This window comes from Microcebus murinus, chromosome 13, assembly GCF_040939455.1.
Source record: "Microcebus murinus isolate Inina chromosome 13, M.murinus_Inina_mat1.0, whole genome shotgun sequence".
In the NCBI taxonomy this organism is placed as follows: domain Eukaryota; kingdom Metazoa; phylum Chordata; class Mammalia; order Primates; family Cheirogaleidae; genus Microcebus; species Microcebus murinus.
In genome coordinates this window covers 41382379-41402376 of record NC_134116.1, presented here as the reverse complement: position 1 = coordinate 41402376, position 19998 = coordinate 41382379, and the positions used below count along the sequence as shown (strand labels likewise).

Below are 19998 nucleotides of genomic sequence, written 5' to 3'. Positions count from 1 at the left end.
TTATTTCCAGTTTGATTTATGTAAGAGATAGCAGTGGATAATGCCCCTTTTGAAGATTCACTGCTTTGTGTGAACAAACAACAGAAACCTAAAATTCATAATATAGTTTGTTAAAAACCAAAATAAACTCTCAGGTTTTACAATGTTTGAGTGAAATACAAACTTCTGATGGACTCAGAATACCACATTTTCAATGAAACAACTTTTTGAAGTTTCCTATTATGACGGATTATACACACATTTTTGACATTTTCTGTGATTTTTATTATGATATTTCAAGTAATTACCAAATCATGTTTTTCTTGAAAAAAGCTTTCCTGTGCCCTGAGAATTAATCTATGATACCATTTAACTTGGCTTTTTGAAGTAAATATCACCAGATAAAAGCCAGCTGGATCTGAATAATAGGATACTTGAATGAATGTATTAGTGTTTGAAAAAGAGAGTACAAATCTTCTAAAAAGATTAATTTCCATAAAAAAGATAGCTCCCAGATCTACAAAAGAATAAATTCAAAAACATAATAAACTCTCAGAAAGAAAGGTAGATTAAAGTAAAAGCTGCAGCACCTTGTTACTGCAGCTGTTTTGTAGCAATGATTCTGTATCAATTACATTTGCTTAGTCCTGTAGGGCTCTTCAAAGCTTTGTGCGAAAAGCCTGAATGTAGAATACACGGGACGCTGTAAGTAATAACTTCAGCGATTAATTTCGATGCAACACCACATCCATTCTGATCTTACTCTCAATATTTACAGTTTGAGAGAAGCTACAAAGGTTCTGATGGGAACATATGAATCTAGTAAGACCACTTTTTTTTCTACATTTATTAAAGATGTGGATATGAATTTTTCTTTGTCATGAAAATATTGCAGCTTTATCACAGGGCATAGTTGCTGACATCATCATGTACAAAGACTTGATTTGGCCAATAGACTTTATTTTCAATATCCTGTTGCAAAACATGTCCTCTATCAAAGGCCATGAATTCTGTTCACACAACTTCTCTAGTTTGTACAATCACTAATAAAAAAGTTTGATCATGCATAAACTCCTCTTGGAGGTATAATGCACCCTTCCATCCTGAATGACTCTTACGCTATTATTATCTTTAATACAAAACCAGAGGCAAACATGGAATTAAATTGATTTTTTAACTTTGATTAAATCCTAGAAAATGTAAATCTGCTTTAAAAATTAACATGAAAATGCCATATTTATATTAGATACTTTCAAATGCGATGAAAAGTATAGCAAAAAGGAAAAGACAGATATATTAGTAAGTATATTTTAATTCTGAAGTCTTTTTTCAGAAACAATTGTTTGTAGTAACATACACAATAATGAACAAAGAGGGGAAATTACCATCCAATCATGACAATAAAAAAGAACAATCAACTAAATGAGATAAGTAAATCATTGTGTCAATCACAATTTGACAATAATTTTACTATCTGGAGATAAATTGCTATTTTCCTTTACCCCCCTCCTTTCTTTTATTTCTTCTATAGTACACAGCCAAAAGCAACCCAAAAATGAAATGTACCGTAGTAATTACAAATATGTTCATTTAAACTGCACAAATTGTTTAAGTACAGTGAGATGTTTAGATACTAAGTCAATGTCCATGATAATGAAGACATAAAAGACACATTGCTAATATTAGCAAAAATATCATTCCTTATGAAATCCTACAGAATACTTATCAAAAAAAATAAAATAAGGAAGGCTGCCTTCATGGCACTCATATTAACTACTAAATGGGTATGACAGTTTTTTATAGTAACTCAAGAATTTCTTTATCATACTTCTTCAAGAAAGCTGCTTTTAGTTAAAACATAAAAATGGTACTTACAAGGTTTCTGCAAACATAACTGCCATTCCATTAAGGAAATGGTGCAGCAAACAGTAAATAGTGGCCTCAAGGGAAATGTAAGTATTGATTTTATTACTGTGTTGGTTGGTTTGTATTTGGAATTGTCAACTCTGATTTTAGACTATGTTTTAAGTATCCTTAAAACTGATTAGGCAAAGGAGAAATACTAATTAGAAAGTATTGATAATTATTATTTTGTAGCTTTAAATATCATAGAGATTATTTCTTTCCAGCTTTGGATAGCCTGTATTTTTAAAATAAAAATTTAATTTTGATATACACAGTAAATAAATGATCAATTTGTTTTCATTAAGTCAAATTTTATACTCATTTTGTAAACTCTAAATCAATATTTGACTTTAGGAATGAAGTTAATCACTATGAAAAGTATAAATGTGGATACACACTTCCTTAATTTAGTTTGCAAATTTAGCTTTCAATTCATTGATATTGAAGTTTTGATTCACCTAAAAAGACCTGAAATGACTTTGAAACTAATTGTAAGTCTAGAAATTTCACCATGTTCAACTTCAACTCATAGCCTCATTAAACAAAAGTCATCAAATGCTGAAAAAAGAAAAAAATTTGTTAACAATATAATTAATATCTTTATATTATCATTATTGTCTTTATCACCATCAATTTCCTTTTTACATTTCAGTAAATGACATTAGCACATTCATGCTAAAAGTATAATTAATAACACAGATCATTTTCTTAAACCATGCCAGAGAGCAACTCTGTTTAATATGTAAATTTTCAACTATACCTACGGGGCTGTAAATATAGTCAGTGTTAAACTTCTACAATTAACTAAAAGAAGTGTTTATGCCACACATAAATTTTAGAAATGTCCTCTATGGAAATCTAAAGAGGTGAAAATTAATATAAAGAAAACATTATGAGTGTTCTTCAGATTAAAAAACATAAAATATTCTTGGGTCCACGAGCCACACAGTATGCTATAAACATCTCATATCAATAAGAGAAAGAAAACCTGTTATAAATAAACACACTCACAATCTTTAATATCATTAAATGCTATCCATATAGAATGTATGAAGAGTGCCAAAGGAAACCTTTGCCATGGTTTTAGCATTAAAGTCATACTTACATTGTATTTTCAAATATTTAGAGAGTTGAAATGTCTTTTCAAAGTGAAGCTTTGCTTTGACTAGGAAAATGGGAATTCTTTGTGCATATTATTTATTGAATGTGGGCTTATTGAACTAAATTTTTTAGTGCCAAAGGATTAAAATTTTATGAATAAATATATACCGGCCTCAATGGTTGTACCATAAGCTGGAATATTAGGTTTGCCATTTAGTATGTAGATTGAATGAAAGTTGTGAAGACTGTTTTTTCATACTCACTTTGGAATTTGCTATACACTAGAAAGAACTGCACAGAGACTGCCATTCTTAAACATTAGTTGAATGAATGAGATGAACAGAAAAAGTTTAACAAAGATACATGATGAGACTGAGGTTTTAACTACAAGAATAGGGAATGAAAACAATTGGATATTATCAATAATAATTTAAAAATCAACAGAGATTTTGGAAATAACTTCTAGTTCATCTTCACTGCCAACCTTCCTGAGACCATAATATTGCTTTACAAAGTCTAAGATTTTAGAGTTTCTCATTGGAGACTGCTTCACTCTCCTTCTCACTATTTTCACCGATTACAAGCAATTTTAAAGCAAATTCTGGAGTAAAACTTACTGTAAATTGATGAGGATTTCTAATATAGACTCTAAAAATCAAGAGTCTTGTTTATAATCCATAGTTCTATATATCAGCAATTTTCAAACATTTTATATTAAGACATCTTTATCTATATTTAGGGATTATATTTATAAATATTTACCATATTTGAAATAAAAATTTGAAAATTAAAAATATATGTATTCATTAAAAATGACTACACTTTCATTGAATATTACCATAAATCACATATTTTTAGGATCATTAAATATATTTCCAAAAATACAATGAGAAGTAAAACATTTTATACCTTTGAAAATTCTTTAATAACTGGCTTGAAAAGAGTAATTTGGATTTTCACATCCACTTCTGCATTCAATCTGTTGTGATGTCATAAATCATGTAGCTTTTATAAAATTCCACTGTGTACTCATGAGAGAATGAGAGTTTTAAAAAAGTAAATAATATCTTAGTATTATTATGAAAAGAGTTTTGACCTCTTGGAATCCCTGACAGTGTTTTGGGAACCCTCCCTTCCACGGGGTCCTGTTGTGATGTCTGAAGACATTTTAGGGTACTTAGGACATTTTAGAACATCCCGGTTATATATATTAATCTAGTAAGTCAAATGCTATCCTACATTGACTACAGACAATAAGAAAAAGACTATTACAGTTACTGTAACATTTGTTGTATACAAAGCTCATTACTTCCCTGCCAAACAATTGAGTCACAAAAAAGCTAGAATTAAGAAACCAAACTTTTTCTGTAGACTTAATTTTACCTTGCAATGATTAACTTGTTATTATACATCATGAGGTGGCAGACCAGACAAAGAATAGAATTTAATAAAATTTAGGTGTGGTTTTATATGTTACCTTTCTCATTTTTGGAATAAAGGCCCATTATGTATCTCAAACACCTCATCTAGAAAATGGGGACAATTATCTATTTGCAGAGCATGCACAAGAGATGATGTACGTGAAACATAAAGCACAGAGGATTAGGTAATTAAGGGAGAGAGTAATTATTATAAAGAAGAAATGTCAACATTGAGAGTATGGTGTTGAGTTCAGACAGAAATAGGACAACTCAACTGTTGAGTTGAGTTTAACAACTGTTGAGTTGTTAAAGCAGCTGGGTGAGCCTCAGTGTCTCATGTGTAATATAGCAATAACCACGGGGATGTGTCAAATTATCACCTAGATTAGATAATGACTGTAAATAAATCACCTGTCATATAAATGATATGAGGAGGAGAAGGATAAGAAAGGAGTATCTAAGGAGAAAAAGAAAAATTTACCATGTCAATTTGGAGTTTATAAAATTATAGAAAGAAAATTATAACCATTCTTAACAAACATTAGACTTGAGGGTAACAGATTTCAAATCAGACAAATACTTAATACAGTATGAGTAGTAAAGTAAAAGGGAATAGAATCTGAAACTGATAAGTTCTAGAAATCCAATTAGAATGGGACAATCTCAATTTTAACAACAACAACAACAACAAAAACTGCAATATTCCTCCAATAGGCTCTTTAAGTTCCTTAAAAGTAAAGGCTTAATCATTAGTCTCTGAATTACCAAGGCTTAACCCAGTATGGTCCAGAATAGGCATTTTCAGTGAACTGGCATTCCAAAAGAAGGTAGTGGTAGCACCTTCTCATTAACTTTACATGATGCTTTGGAGTTTAGGAAAACATTACAATTTAAAAGCAGCATGTTTAGATTCTGACACAAGAACAAAAGTAATACACAAGAATATATCACCACAAAATAATAGGAAGAAATAGCAGAGAATTTTAAATGTAATGTCAGGTTGGTTAAAGCAAGGAATTGAACTAAGACAATAATAATGGGCTTTGGGGATTTATTTTTAATTTTATTACTTTTAAGTTAGCAGTTAACAAGAAAGAAGACTACTCTTTTATTGAAGATGGTGTAAATGTTCAAGCCAATGTTTTGGGACTACTTGTCTTATGATCTTGAGATATTAATATGCTGAAAATGATTTTGATTGTCTAGATTCTAGAAAACTAATTAGATATTTTATGTTCCAACATTTTATGATCATCTGAAAGCTTTTACAGACAATGGATCTAAATTATCTATTTATGATTGAAAGAATAGAAGCCAATCCATTTCCAGATGACTTGGTTAATATGTTTTAATTGGTAAATGAAAGCCACACATTCTGAGTAATCAATAATATTCCCAGTGGTATTTTTATTTCTATCAAAATTTCATTTCTAGTTTCCCAGATGCATTCAAAGCAAGCATGAAAATTTAATTTTTAGACTGCAAAATGTCAAATGAATGTTATCCATTTTAAAATTCAAGAAAGTGCTGTTGAGTGGGAATATGTAGAAGAAAAAGAAAATAGCAAGATTATGTATGCGTTGAGCCAAAAGTATTCATAATCCTTAACTTAAAAGATTTTAAAGGTCAATAATAATGGAACATTCCCATTTTTCATCATCAACTCCCAAGAGTAAGTATATAAAAGATCATGAATGACTATTAATAACTATGAAAAAGAATGAAGTTTAGGTTCATATTGAATTTTACTAATAAGTATGCTTTGTGAAAATTTAAAATTCTAAATGTTCCTAAGAAAAATAAAATCTTACACTTTTCAGTTAATTAGTTGATTACTATAAATGCAGGATAATATAAATTCTAATTAAAAACCTATGTTGACCATTTTTAAAAATTGATTAAAAGACATTAATATACATATCTTTGAAGTATATTTTATCTTTGTATTTTGTTTGCAAAGTTTTTCCTAATAACTTTGCAATATGAATGTGCATCTTTAAAAAAATAGTGATGGTGTAAATATAGATATTTTCCTAAAAAACTGTGAGGGTCTGACAGCTTGGTCAGTGTATATTATAGCTTATAAACATGAAATCTTATAAGGTTTCAGTTTCACACAAGTGTGACATATGTAACTTGTGCCATGGACCAAACGGTCATTTTTGCCCCAGCTAAAAATGAATTACGATAGCAGCTTGATGGTGATTGTATTGTATTCCTTTAATCAAAAAATAATCACTTCATATTCTAAATATCTTTGGCCCAAATACCATGACATACTGAGCATTTTTAAACAACAAGATTGTACTGTCCTGCATATGTGAAGTTGACACTACTGATTTGTCAATACCATATATTGGGTTAAAGTTTTAATTTTTACTTATTTTCTTGTTTTATCAAAAGATAATTGTATCCTAACTTACCAAAGTTAAGATGTGTACACATTGTTATTTACATTGTTCTAGAAAAGCAGTTGATTTTTGTGGTGACCTGCTCACTTACACCACAGAAATAAACAACTTACAATGGAACAGGATTTTAGTGTCTTTTTCCCTAAAATTGACATTAAGCTGCTGTTGTAAGGTATTGTTTGCAGCTCTTTAGAATATCTAGATATATTTTTATTTATGAATATTTATTTAAAAAGAAGGAATTTTGTCCAAGTGACTGCTCTACATCATTTGAGAATGACATTATATAATTAAAGAACAAATAGCATTTTTGGTAGTACCTGTCCATACCTATTGTCAGTGTTTACCTTGTAATTTGTTTTTTTTTTAAATTCACTTTGGGGTGATGGTTTTGTCCATGGTTTTGGTTGAGGAGCACTTTAAACAAACTGCTTTGGTGATTTTAAATTAATCATATGTTTTAATAAATATGTGGTTTTTACATTCAAAAAAGACATTACTATAATATAAAAGGACATAAAATGCATTATTCATAACTTTTTGGTGAATTAAATAAAATCCAATAGATAAAGACATAAACATTGAGTACATTTTTAAATTCTGTGTATTAAAATAATTGTCTGTTTATGGATACCTCTAATATAAAGAAATTTAGAGGAAGTCATCAGATTCCACCTGCAATACATTACTAAGGCATTTTTAAAAGATGAAATAGTGCATTAAAATACACATACTTTGAGTAACAAATGTAGGCATAGATCACTGATTCTTAATATTTAAAGAAAATTATTTAATTTACTAAATATTCATCCTCAAAACACATTTATTTATAACTGCATGCTCAGAGATTTAGGCAGATATAACATAAATATCTACTAAGGAAACACCATTTTGCTTTTATAGATATTTTATTACATCAATAGAAATTTCTCTGTATCTTTCTATGACTAAACTCATAAGCTATAACATAAAAATTACTGTCAACAATGTAGACCAGCCATAAAATTCAATTAAAAATCCCTACATTTTAAGCAGTTATAGTAGCATAATGTGTAAACATGAGCTGAAGTGATGTGTAGCTCCTAGAGCATATCACATTTAGAAAATAAATGTTTTAACTATTTCATCATCACTTTCTCAGTGCAAAGGTTTTTTTTTTTATTAGAACATGATTTTTATTTCATCATATTATGGAGGTACAAATATTGTTAGGGTTACAAATATTGCTCTTGCCCCCTCCCTCCCCCCGAAATGTCCAATCCCCTGGTGGTGTGCATCACACACATTATGGAAACATACATCCCTTTCCTCCTCCCTACTCCTGCCTGCCCACCACCTGCTAGGAAGTTTTTTTTGTTTGTTTGTTTGTTTTGTTTAACATTTTGGTTACATTGTATATCTTTGCCTCTCCCTAAGAAGGGTTAGAGTTATGCCCTCCCCCTCCAGAATGCTTGTCCCATCCCTAAGATTGGGTCCCCCCCCCCCACAACGAATCTCTGGTGGGTATTGCCACCGTTTGAAAATTGAAGTTTAAATCAGTCAGTACCAATTTGATGGCGAGTAGATGTGGAGCCCATTTCCCAAGTCTTGTGTTGCCTCACTTTGGATAACATGCTTAAACTTAAGACATGAAACCTTAAGAATCCTAGAAGAAGATGTTGGGAAAACCCTATCAGACATAGGCCTAGGCAAAGAATTTTTGAGGAAGACCCCCAAGGCAATCACCGCAGCATCAAAAATAAACAAATGGGATCTGATCAAATTAAAAAGTTTCTGCACAGCCAAGGAAACCATCAGTAGAGCAAATAGACAACCCACAGAGTGGGAGAACATATTTGCTCTCTACACCTCTGATAAAGGCCTAATAACAAGAATGTATCTAGAGCTTAAAAAAGTTAACAAGAAAAAATCAAACAATCCCATCAAGAAATGGGCAACGGAAATGAAAAGAAACTTCTCCAAAGAAGACAGAATAATGGCATGCAAAAGAATTTTGAGGACCTTTTTTCTCCTTGGATCTCTCAGGAGACATTAATGCTTCTGTTAAATAGCAATGGACCTACCCTTAGTTTTTCTGAGTTAAATCTGTTTAGCAATACTGTATTTTCCATACATTTTTGTGACCCCAAACGCATTTCTCTTAACTCATTATTTCAACACATATTAGTTGTGGGCACCATTCTGAGCACTGGGACTAGCGATAAGCAAAGTGGACAAGAAAGTCCTAGGCCTCACTGGGCTGACATTATAACAATTATTAATATATATGAGGTAACGTACATGGCATATCAGATTGTGTTAAGTGCTATGGAGAAAAATAAAACATGAAAGGAGGATAGGGAAGGAGAATTTATATACGGAGGAGACAGGTTGAAATATAAAATAGGGTTGTTTATAACAGCCCCAACAGAAGGTAGCATTAGAAGGATGTGAGAGAACACGTCCTTCTAATGGACGTGTTTTATGATTTATGGTTTATGGATCTCTGATTGAAGAGGTTTCCATGAAGAGGGCAGGGCAATGCAAAAGCCCTGAGGCAGGTGCATTCCTAAGATATTAAAGAAATGTCACCGAGGCAAGTATGGATGGAGGTGAGTCTAGGTGAGAGTGGAAGGAGAGGCAATCAGAGTGGAGAAGCCAGGGGCCTAATCATGCAAGGGATTGTAGGTTAGGGTGACTTTGGATAGTTATATACAGAAGAGTGACCTGACCTGACATATGTATTAATAAATGGACTACTCTGGCTACAGTAAAGGAGAAGGGAGGAAAGAGGGAATTAGCTTAGGACTCCTTCACAATAACTTTGGCAAGTGATGATGAAAGAGTAAGAAGTGGATAGATCTATGGACACATTAGATGTGGGCATAAGAGAGGGAAGAGCCAGAGATGAGGCCAAGGTTTAGGGCATGGACAAGTATCTTAGTCAGTTTGGGCTACTATCAAATATCAAATAACCAGTCTTTACTGATGGGCTTAAAGAACAAGTCTTGATTTCTCACAGTTCTAGAGGGTGGAAGTCTGACATCATGGCTCCAGCATGGTCAGGGTCTGGTGCAGGCCTCTTTTGAGTTGCAGACTTCTGACTTCTCATTGTATCTTCACATAGGTGAGTGCCGGTGAGCTAGCTCTCTAGCCTAGCATTCTTATAAGAACACTAAACCCATTCATGAGGGCTCCAACCTCATACCTAATATCTCCCAAGCCCCCATCCTCTAAATATTATACCACCCCATTGGGATCAGGGTTTCAACATATGAATTCTGGGAGGACAAAAACATTCAGTCCATAATAGCAAGTAAGTAGAAAAATGAAGTTACCAATAACTGAGATGATAAGAGTAAAGAATGAGCAGGTTTGGAGTAAGAAGTCCAAGAAATTTTTTTAGAGATTTTAAATTTGAGATGTCCCAAACTACACTACTCAAATCACCATTTTGATCAGTAGAATCCATAGGCAGAGACAATAACGCTAATGTTTAAATAGGGTTTATTTTTTTCAATTCTGGATTAATCAAATAGCTGATGAGTGGATGATCACAAATTATGAGCTGTTTATAGTTTGTTTTTTAGATTTTCACCAGAAATAGTATAGTTTGAAAATAGTTTACTTCATATTTCTTTGTTTTCAGGTTTCTCATTCATTAACTAGCTTGTTTATTTAATTCACTTACTGAGTTGCCACTGGATGTACGTCACTGTTCTACATACTGGGAAATACAGAGAAGACATGATTCTGCTCATAGTCTGCCAGAAACAAGAAGATACCATGGTATTTATAGACTTCAAGGATTTGGGAAACAAAGTGGGAATATCTGGTTTATACGTACTGTGTTCATACATATAGTTTAATGTGTCATGATTGTAATAATTGAACTAGAAATATATGTGACTTTTAGGAAGCATGTAAACAAAGAGATGGATTATATAAGGAAGACTATTACTCTTCTATGAAAACTCAAGAAATGGCATCATAAAGCCTACATCTCAAATAGTTAAAATATCTAATTATGTTATATTATATTATATGGTATATGTCAATATAATATATGTCATATTATGTTATGTTATATTAAGACTTATTACTTTACAGGTATGAACAAAGCACTTATAGGTCAAGTGTATACTCATGCAAGTGGGGAAGGTCTCCCCAGAAGAAGGAACGTTGGAAATGTAGGTTAATGAGGGGGAAATTACAGTCTTGGCAGATGGAACAGCAAGTTTGAATTTACAGAAGCATAAATAAATAAATAACTTTGTGAGCAAGCAGCTATATAGCTAGGGCTTTGAAGGAGAAGTTGGGGTATTAGGGGAGTGGTCCACAAAAGGGGAGTACAACATATAGCCTAAGATGATTTAGGTGGTCAACAGACATTGCATTTTAATATAAAATTTATCTTCCATTCTAAAGGATGTAATTATATTTAAGTCTAAATCAAGCTGAAAGAAAACTGGTATTTTAAGTGATAAATGTCATTCAAATTAACCAGTCACTTCAAATTTATTCATTGGTTTACTTCGCAGAACTAGTATAATAAGCTATGATTTTTGCTATGTAGCATGAATTGAGGGTCTTTCTGACCTAGAATCTTAAAACATTTGTTTGAGGCGGTATTGCCTATTATAAAATGATTCTATGCTTCTAATAGAGTAGATTTTTTAAGTGTTCTACCACACACACACACACACACACACAAAGTTAAGCATGTGAAGTAATGCTTATGTTATTTAGCTTGACTTAGGCTTTCCACAGTACATATACACTTCAAAATATGCTGTACACAGTAAATATATACATTTTAACTTGTCAATTTTAAAAGAATGGAAATTAAAAATAAACAAATAAGTGATTAAATAAAATTATACTATGTGTGTTTTTGTATAGTAGTGTTCTATAATATCTAATGTTTGGCCTAAGAGTTAAATGCACACTGTTTTTTTTCACGGTAAAGACAAACATTGTTAGAAAAGCCTCTAATGAAATCCCTTCTCTATCTCCCCTCAATGCGCGGTCACTACCAGGCTCTCTTCAGTGCACCTTGGGGTTATCTCTCCAGAGTTTGGCATCCAGTGAGGATTCCCATCCTTGATCTCGGGGAATTTATTTGATCTCTCAGTGCCTCAGCTTATTCATAGGTAAAGAGATGATCATCACTGTTCCAGCCTCTTTGTTACATTGTTGCATTAAATAGTTTCACACATGTAAAACACAGTGGCTCATACATAGTAAAAGTTCAGAAAAAATGTAGGCTCTATTATTAACATGACTAGAATTGTTTTGTTCAAAGGGGAAGATAAATAAGGCAGGAAAGGAAGAGATAAAATTAGTTAGGCATCTTCTATTAATATGTACTAGCTAAAATTTGGTTCACTGTATCATATTCACCAGGGACTTGGAAAAACCTAAAACTGAAGATATTATACAAATATTTTGATAAATTTTGCCACTTAAAGTATATTGCTGTTTACTTTTTATTATATGCACTATTTTTGTATTGTGTAAAATGTACATAAACAACCCCTGATTTACAAATGGTTTACATCATAAATTTTCCCCTAAAATAGTATTTAATTGGGTCATGATTGAGTTGTCAGTCCTCAAAAGCCTATTTAAACCACTCTATATTTGAAAAATTATATTTATAGCCCTCTTTCAAATTGAGCTAACTATCATTTATCACATATTCAAAAAGAAAACCTATTTTAATAGTTCTACTTACAACTCGTCAGAGAGAATGTCCCTCAGCAGTAGTAAAAATTATGTGGGAAAGATACTCTTGAGCTCCAGAAATTTGCTAAATTTTCCACATTTATACAATGAAAATAATCTTAGGAAAAATGTACCTCTAATCATTCTTATACATTATTAATCCTCTAATTAAAGTTAGCTCTCATCCTTTGAAAGTGTCTTAGAGTTCTCCTTATATTTGGATGAATCTTTTATTTGTGTTATGATATAGCTCAAAACAGATCATTTTCCTAAACCACAAAATTTTATTACTAAAAACTAAAGATAAAATAAGTCAAAACCTGACAAAATTATTATAATTTAAGCTGAATGCTGATGATATAAATAAAGAGACATATGAACATTCATTCAAAAATGAGTTTTAACAGGATGACTGAATTGCTCTATTCATATATTTAAAACAATCTAATACCACTTCAGACAAAATTGCTGAAATCCTCTGACCCACAATTAAAGGTAAGCATGTAGCTAAATCAAATGAATTAGGAGTAAAATTTCATAAAATGTAATGTAATTCAGATATTAAAGAGATGTATGAATTATAAAACCTGAATGACAGAAATACTGTTAAACAAGTCCTGGGCTTTCAGGGTGGGAAAATAACACTCCCCACTGCTCAGAACAAAAGCAATAGGCAGAAGTTTTGTATATGATCTACTAATATACTATCGTCAGCATTTTAAGAGACACACAAAGCTATTTTGTACACTTCTTGAATTAGAAAGGTAGAGCAGAAAAGGTAAATTAATATACCTCCCCCCACCTGTATATTATTATATATACACATAATAAAATAAATTCCCCTGAATGACACACCTTTACTTTCAGTATTTATATTATTTTAAACTAGTAACTTTATTAACATGGGAATTACCCAATAATATTCTTGTTGATTCCATATAATTATGCTAAGGTTAAACATTTCATTTGCATGAATATAACACAAGCTTACTTTTTTGTATTATTTCTTCATACACACAAACTCATTTATATACACACACAAATAAGAAAATTTAGAGGACTAAGATATAATGTGATATTGCATTTCAATAATAAAGATACAAAATTTTGGGGTCAAAAAACAAAATAAACCTTATTACCATAATTTCCAGGTTTAGCATCAAATCATAGTAACTTACATTAATGAATTATGCCAAAAAAACATATCTCAATCAGTTATTTGAAACCCATAGAAAGAACCATGGTTGCTTGCATATTTGTCATTAAACATAACTAAAAGATTCAGATATGCTTGATCAACATAACCAATGGGAAAGACACTCTGATTTTGTAGAGATAACGTAAACTTAGAAATCAAAATTAGAGGATTCAAACCCTTCTATGCCTTAGCTTGACCAAGGCAAGACAACTCACAGAGTCTCAGTCTTTTCTTCAAACTACTGCAAAACATAAAGAAAAATTATATTCATTCAGAAATAATGGCCACGTAAGTAATTGGACTAAAATTTTTTTCTAGTTTTTCAAACTTTATATACCAAATCCTGAGATATAAATGGATATATTTAATTTAATAAAGCCTTTCCATATCATTTTCATTTGTGCCTATTCTTGTAACTACAATTATAACATATAATGTATATATTTTGTATATATATATATACTGTGTATAATTATAAAACAAGGATCCAGGAAATTACTTTATACAGAAAATAGTCAGGAAAGGAGTACAGTAAAAGTTAAGGGTCCACCATGGTTTTCTTCAAACACCTAAAGGATTCTAACATTCTGAATGTTTATTGCATATAATTTACATAAAAACTTTCACACAAAGTTATTTGCAGATGGAATAGTATAATGAACATGACATAACTAATGGCTTTCAAGTTTATATTAACAAAAAACATGTAAAGTTGCCTCATATGAAAAGTTAGACTAGAATTTAGTTATTCTCAAAACTGACTTTTCATTGGAATCACCTGGCAATTTAAAAAAATCCTATATATAGACCCTACCATAAGAGATTATGATTTTGTTAATTTGGTGTAAGTCAGGCATTTTTTAAAGCTCTCCAGAAGATTCTAATGGGCAAGTGGGATTGAAAAACTCTAAACTAGCTGAACCATATGGTCTCTTTCAACTCAGATTCCATGATATGAGGGAAAAGATTATTTAAATGTCCATGTATGCAACAAAGTAGGATTTGCTTTGTATTCTCCATCTATCCAACAAAGATATTTAAAAAAAAAAAAATATATATATATATATATAGGTCAAAAACACAGTGTTATTTTGTGGCACTTGTCTTCTAGAAATGGTTTATTCACATGTGTCCCTGCCCTCACAATCTTTCAGCCTGCAGTGAGCTGGACAAGAATTTCTGGAGTCCACAGGGAGATGGTAAAATCTCCAGGCATTAACAAAGTGATTAATATATTTCAGTATGCTACCTAACTGAAAATATATTATTTTTGTACAGAAATATCTTGTCCTACTTTCTTCACCAGGAAAACACATAGTGGAAAGAATATGTTATTTTAAAATTATTTATGGTGCCTTATATAATTAGATTTTAAACTGTCTTTCAATGCAATACTACATGGTAATTTATGACTCTTTTGCTTTCTTGCTTTTTTAAAATTTGTCTTATAATTGTTATAGTTAATATGAGTTTTATACTTCAGATATAGAGTGAAGTGGGATGGATTTTTCCATATTTTCATCTATTTTATGCTCTTGGAAGAATATCTGTAAGAACAGAAACACTATACATCTCTTTGTCTAAACAAAACAGAACATTTAATAATTTGTTTTAAAGATTTCTGAGAACTTTTACTAATAGAAATGAAATAATGTCAGTACTCTATTATCATTTCAAATTGTTTTATACTTTGTAGTTTAAAAGTAAAAAATGAGAAAAAATTACATTTCAAGTCTATGAAGCTAATGTAACATTGATCAAATAGTGTATTTTTAATCACACAATAAATTACGTTATGAACTGTCAAAATATGTTATTTCAACATTTGGCTCTTTTTATATATTTTGTGTATATTATGTAATATTGTTTTATATAATTTTTATAATGTTAAACTATGAGATATAATTGAGCTACAGTATTTCATACGGTGAACAGTTGCAAATTTAATATGAATTTAATATGAAGTGAATACGACTGGCTCATGTAAATATATTGACTAATGGTTAATTGGAGGCACAGGGAAATCAGAATATCCTACTACAGATACCTGACTAGCTGGCTACATTGAGCTAACTTGACTCTGTAAAAAGTGGCATTATCAAAGAAACTGTTTTACATTCTGAGAAACAATACAAAACTTTCTCTGTAACATTTCCTCCAGTAAGTAAATTTTGTTTTGTGTATCCAGCATGCACATTTCTTAAAGTGTTTTTTAAATAAATGTAAAACAAACTACATCATTGCAAGCCACTAAAGTATTTGACCAAATAGGAAACATTGTTAAAAGAAAAATCTGTGTGTGTTTTCTTTAATTACAAAGACCATACCTAATTTTAACTGCCTCCTTTTTTTCTTAATAATGAGTTGACCTTCTATTCTCCTTAACCCTTTTTTATCAAAGCCATCTACACCCACTTTGCCTTCTGTTTCTCTAATCTGCAATTATTTATGTTTTCTTCATGCTGCTTTGTCCGCCATGGGAGCAAAATTGTATTTGGTGAAATATAGAGCTAATTATACCATGAACCCAGCAAAAAAAGACAGAGCAGATGTTACTTCAGACGTGCTAAAAGTCCTCATGCTTAATGTGCGTATAGTAAAACACTGAGCAGAGTCGTCAAAAACAATATCTAATCAAGGCAGTTTTAGACATGCAAATCTTTTTAACACCAAAGTTAAATGGAGAAATTCTGTCAATAATATTTTCAGGCCTCACCATGTGCTTGCCAGAATAATTATATTAGATAGTGATTTCTAATTAATATAATAAATGTGTGAGTCCACATTGCTACCATCCCAGGAGGGGAGAAATCTAGGGAGGCAGAAATGGAGATCATATGCTGTGAGTTAATAATACAATACACAATGTTTTCATTGAGAATGCGTTTCCGTGATGCCAAAATAAGCTGTTTGAATATTTTAAGTTAATCAGTAAGATACATTTTATTCAATGAAATGCTTTCACAGGGAATCATTTCATTTAACTATATAATTAGGTATTGAATTTACAAAAGTTAAGATCAGTTTATCTTTGCTTAATGTAGTAGATTTTCATCTACAATTCAGTTTTATTTTTGTTTTGTAAACATATAGTACATAGAGCATGTGACTATCATAGCATAATAGTTTCTTTTTGCTTTTTTGTAAAAAACGTATATGCACTTTGACATATTGAATTAAAATCAATATTACTCATCTGTCATGAAGAAACTGGTTTTCTCCCACTGTGACATGTATACAAATGGTAAATTGCTCCAGGAAAATACCAAAATGCTTATCATGCTGTGTAGTGACTAAAAACAATTCCAACTACACTAGTTTGAAATAACTGTAAGAGGGCAGTATTTTAATGACATACTTTCCACTGAAAGAAGTGTGCCTACACCACAGGGTGTAAAGCCCCTTCTGAGATCTAAAACTTAGTGGGTTCAGCACACCAAACCTCCCTCCTGGTGAGTGTTAAATGTGTGCATTGAGCGACTGGGCTGTGCATCACTTTCGATGTTTCTTTTTTAAAAAAAAATAAAGCACCTCTCTGCAGAGCTGTGATAGTCTAGTAGTTAAAGAATTCCATCATCTTAAGAACTGTGTAATTTGTTTTCTTTCTTGTGTCACAGGCATAGTCTTAGATAAAATAGTGTCTGCTTCATACAAATAATTGATTTTAAAATATTGTATGTTGGCCAGTTTTAAATGGGATAGATGTTCCAACAGCTAATATTTTATAGATATTACCTATCAAGAAAAATATATATGTATATGTTTGAAACATTCTATTTGTCCAAAATTTATGCTTTCATTAAACTAAATTTTATGTGATGTTATATGTAATGCTCAATGTACATAAAATTATGAGCATTACAAGTTACTGTTCCTTTATTATGAAGGAGAATGAAGGGCTATTTGTATTTTCAAAAGGCAATGTGAGAATAACTTGGATTGAAATTTTGATCAATGCTAAATATAACTGTTGTGGAGACATATCTAGTTAGTCTTCTCTATAACAGTTTATGCCACTATGTCAGACAGTAGGGGACTTGATGGGATACATTTACAAAATTTGTCTTAAAACAATGATTATATTTTTCAAAACTCAATTTATAAAGTTTAATGTTATCGTATTTAATGAATAGTAAAATGCACTATAAAATCACTTCATGTAATTTAACAATCTTCAGTGATTATTGATGTTTTCAAATCTTATTTTCCAATTGGTTAATTTTTCCTTTATCTTATACTTTAAAAGTGCTTAAAAACCTAAGCACATATTTACCATAAAAAATACTTATTGAATCAAGAAACATCAAATCAAGTAATTAAGTTAAAAATGAACTAAATATTCTGGTAGACAAATAAAAACAGACAAGGTAAATCTTTCAACTTTCCACAGTGGAACCTAACTACTTTGATATTCAATAGACCAACAGAAGAATCATTGCAGACTGAATACTGATTGCAAATCAACCAACACTGTTTAATATCCATGCCCTAAGAAGAACAGACAATTTTTTATGATACCAAAGTATTAAACACTACTTTTCAAAGGGTAGGGATTCTGATTTTATGGATTCCAAATATGAGTCTTTTTACAAATTAAGACTAAGCAAGGTGACACAACTGACAGAAACATAAAAAGATATTTTGACTGAACTCAATTCATAGTATCTAAATAGAAGTTAATGTGAACCAGTAGATAATCAGAGTAAAAATAGATTCCTTAGTGCAGTGGTTCCTGACCTTTTTGACACCAGGGACTGATTTCATGGAAGACTATTTTCCCATGGACTGGGGCACTGTGGCCCGGTCTCTAATAGGTCATGGGCTGGTACTGATCTGTCTGTGGCCCCGGGGGTTTGGGACTGTACCCTTTCAGGGCCCAGGTGTCATAATGGTGGCAATAGGCTTTTTAATCATTTAGTTCCTCCTATATCAAAAATACCATCTTATCATCTCTAGCATCATATTCTGCTAATAAGTCAAAAACAAAACAACTTTCAAAGCAGTTATTATGCATACAGTATTCTAATCAAAATAGCAAACAGGGAACTAAAACACTTCCCTTGGTCTCATTTAGTGTTCATGTAAACTGGAAAATTTCCCTTGGTCTCATTTGGTTTTTTCTCCCCATTGGCAAAGTGGTCTATAAATATACACATGTATAAAGCAATATTTATGCAAAATGACTTGAATTTCAAAATCACTATAGACATAGCTCACTTTAAGCAAATGCATTATATTAAAATGTTGTCTAAGTAGTGGATTCATTTAAAACTAGATTAAACTCTTGATTTACATAAAACATGTCAAGAAAAATCCATAAAGATGATTATGTGTGCATATTAAAAGTATCTAATGTTTTACATGTTTAATATATTTAGTTCGCTGAATCAATCATTATATTTTTAAAATATTAAACTTATATTAATGCAAAAACATATTCTTCATATTGGGAATATATCTCCTATATGGAATCATACAACTATTTTAATGTGATATGTTTATTTTTGAAAGAAACACATAAAATAACAGGATGTTATTTTTAATACCAAAAGAATTCTAGAGAAAATGTTGGAAATACTCTTCTAGACATTGGCCTAGGCAAAGAATTTATGAAGAAGACCCCAAAGGCAATCACAGAAGCAACAACAATAAATAAATGGGACCTGATCAAATTAAAAAGCTTCTGCACGGCCAAAGAAACTGTCAAGAAAGCAAACAGACAACCCACAGAATGGGAGAAAATTTTCGCAAGCTACACATCCGATAAAGGGCTGATAATTAGAATCTATTTAGAACTCAGGAAAATCAGCAAGAAAAAATCAAACAACCCTATCAAAAATGGACAAAGGACATGAACAGAAACTTCTCAAAAGAAGACAGAATAATGGCCAACAAACATATGAAAAAATGCTCAACATCTCTAATCATCAGGAAAATGCAACTCAAAGTCACAATGAGATATCACTTAACTCCAGTGAGAAAGGCCTTTATCCAAATGTCCCCAAACAATAAATGCCGGCATGGATGAGGAGAGATAGGAACACTCCTACACTGCTGGTGGGACTGCAAACTAGTTCAACCTCTGTGGAAAGCAATATGGACATACCTTAAAGCGATACAAGTAGATTGACCATTTGATCCAGCAATTCCAGTACTGGGCATCTACCCAAAAGATCAAATGACACTCTACAAATGGGACATCTGCACTCGAATGTTTATAGCAGCACAATTCACAATTGCAAAGTTGTGGAAACAACCCAAGTGCTCATCAATTCAT

The 19998-nt window shown here is 31.4% G+C and overlaps 1 protein-coding gene across 2 annotated transcripts in view; it reads right to left on the bottom strand.

Moving 5' to 3' along the window:
• Window positions 1-19998, bottom strand: part of DACH1 (dachshund family transcription factor 1) — a 408633-nt gene that overhangs the window by 144057 nt on the left and 244578 nt on the right. The gene's annotated exons all lie outside the window — the stretch shown is intronic.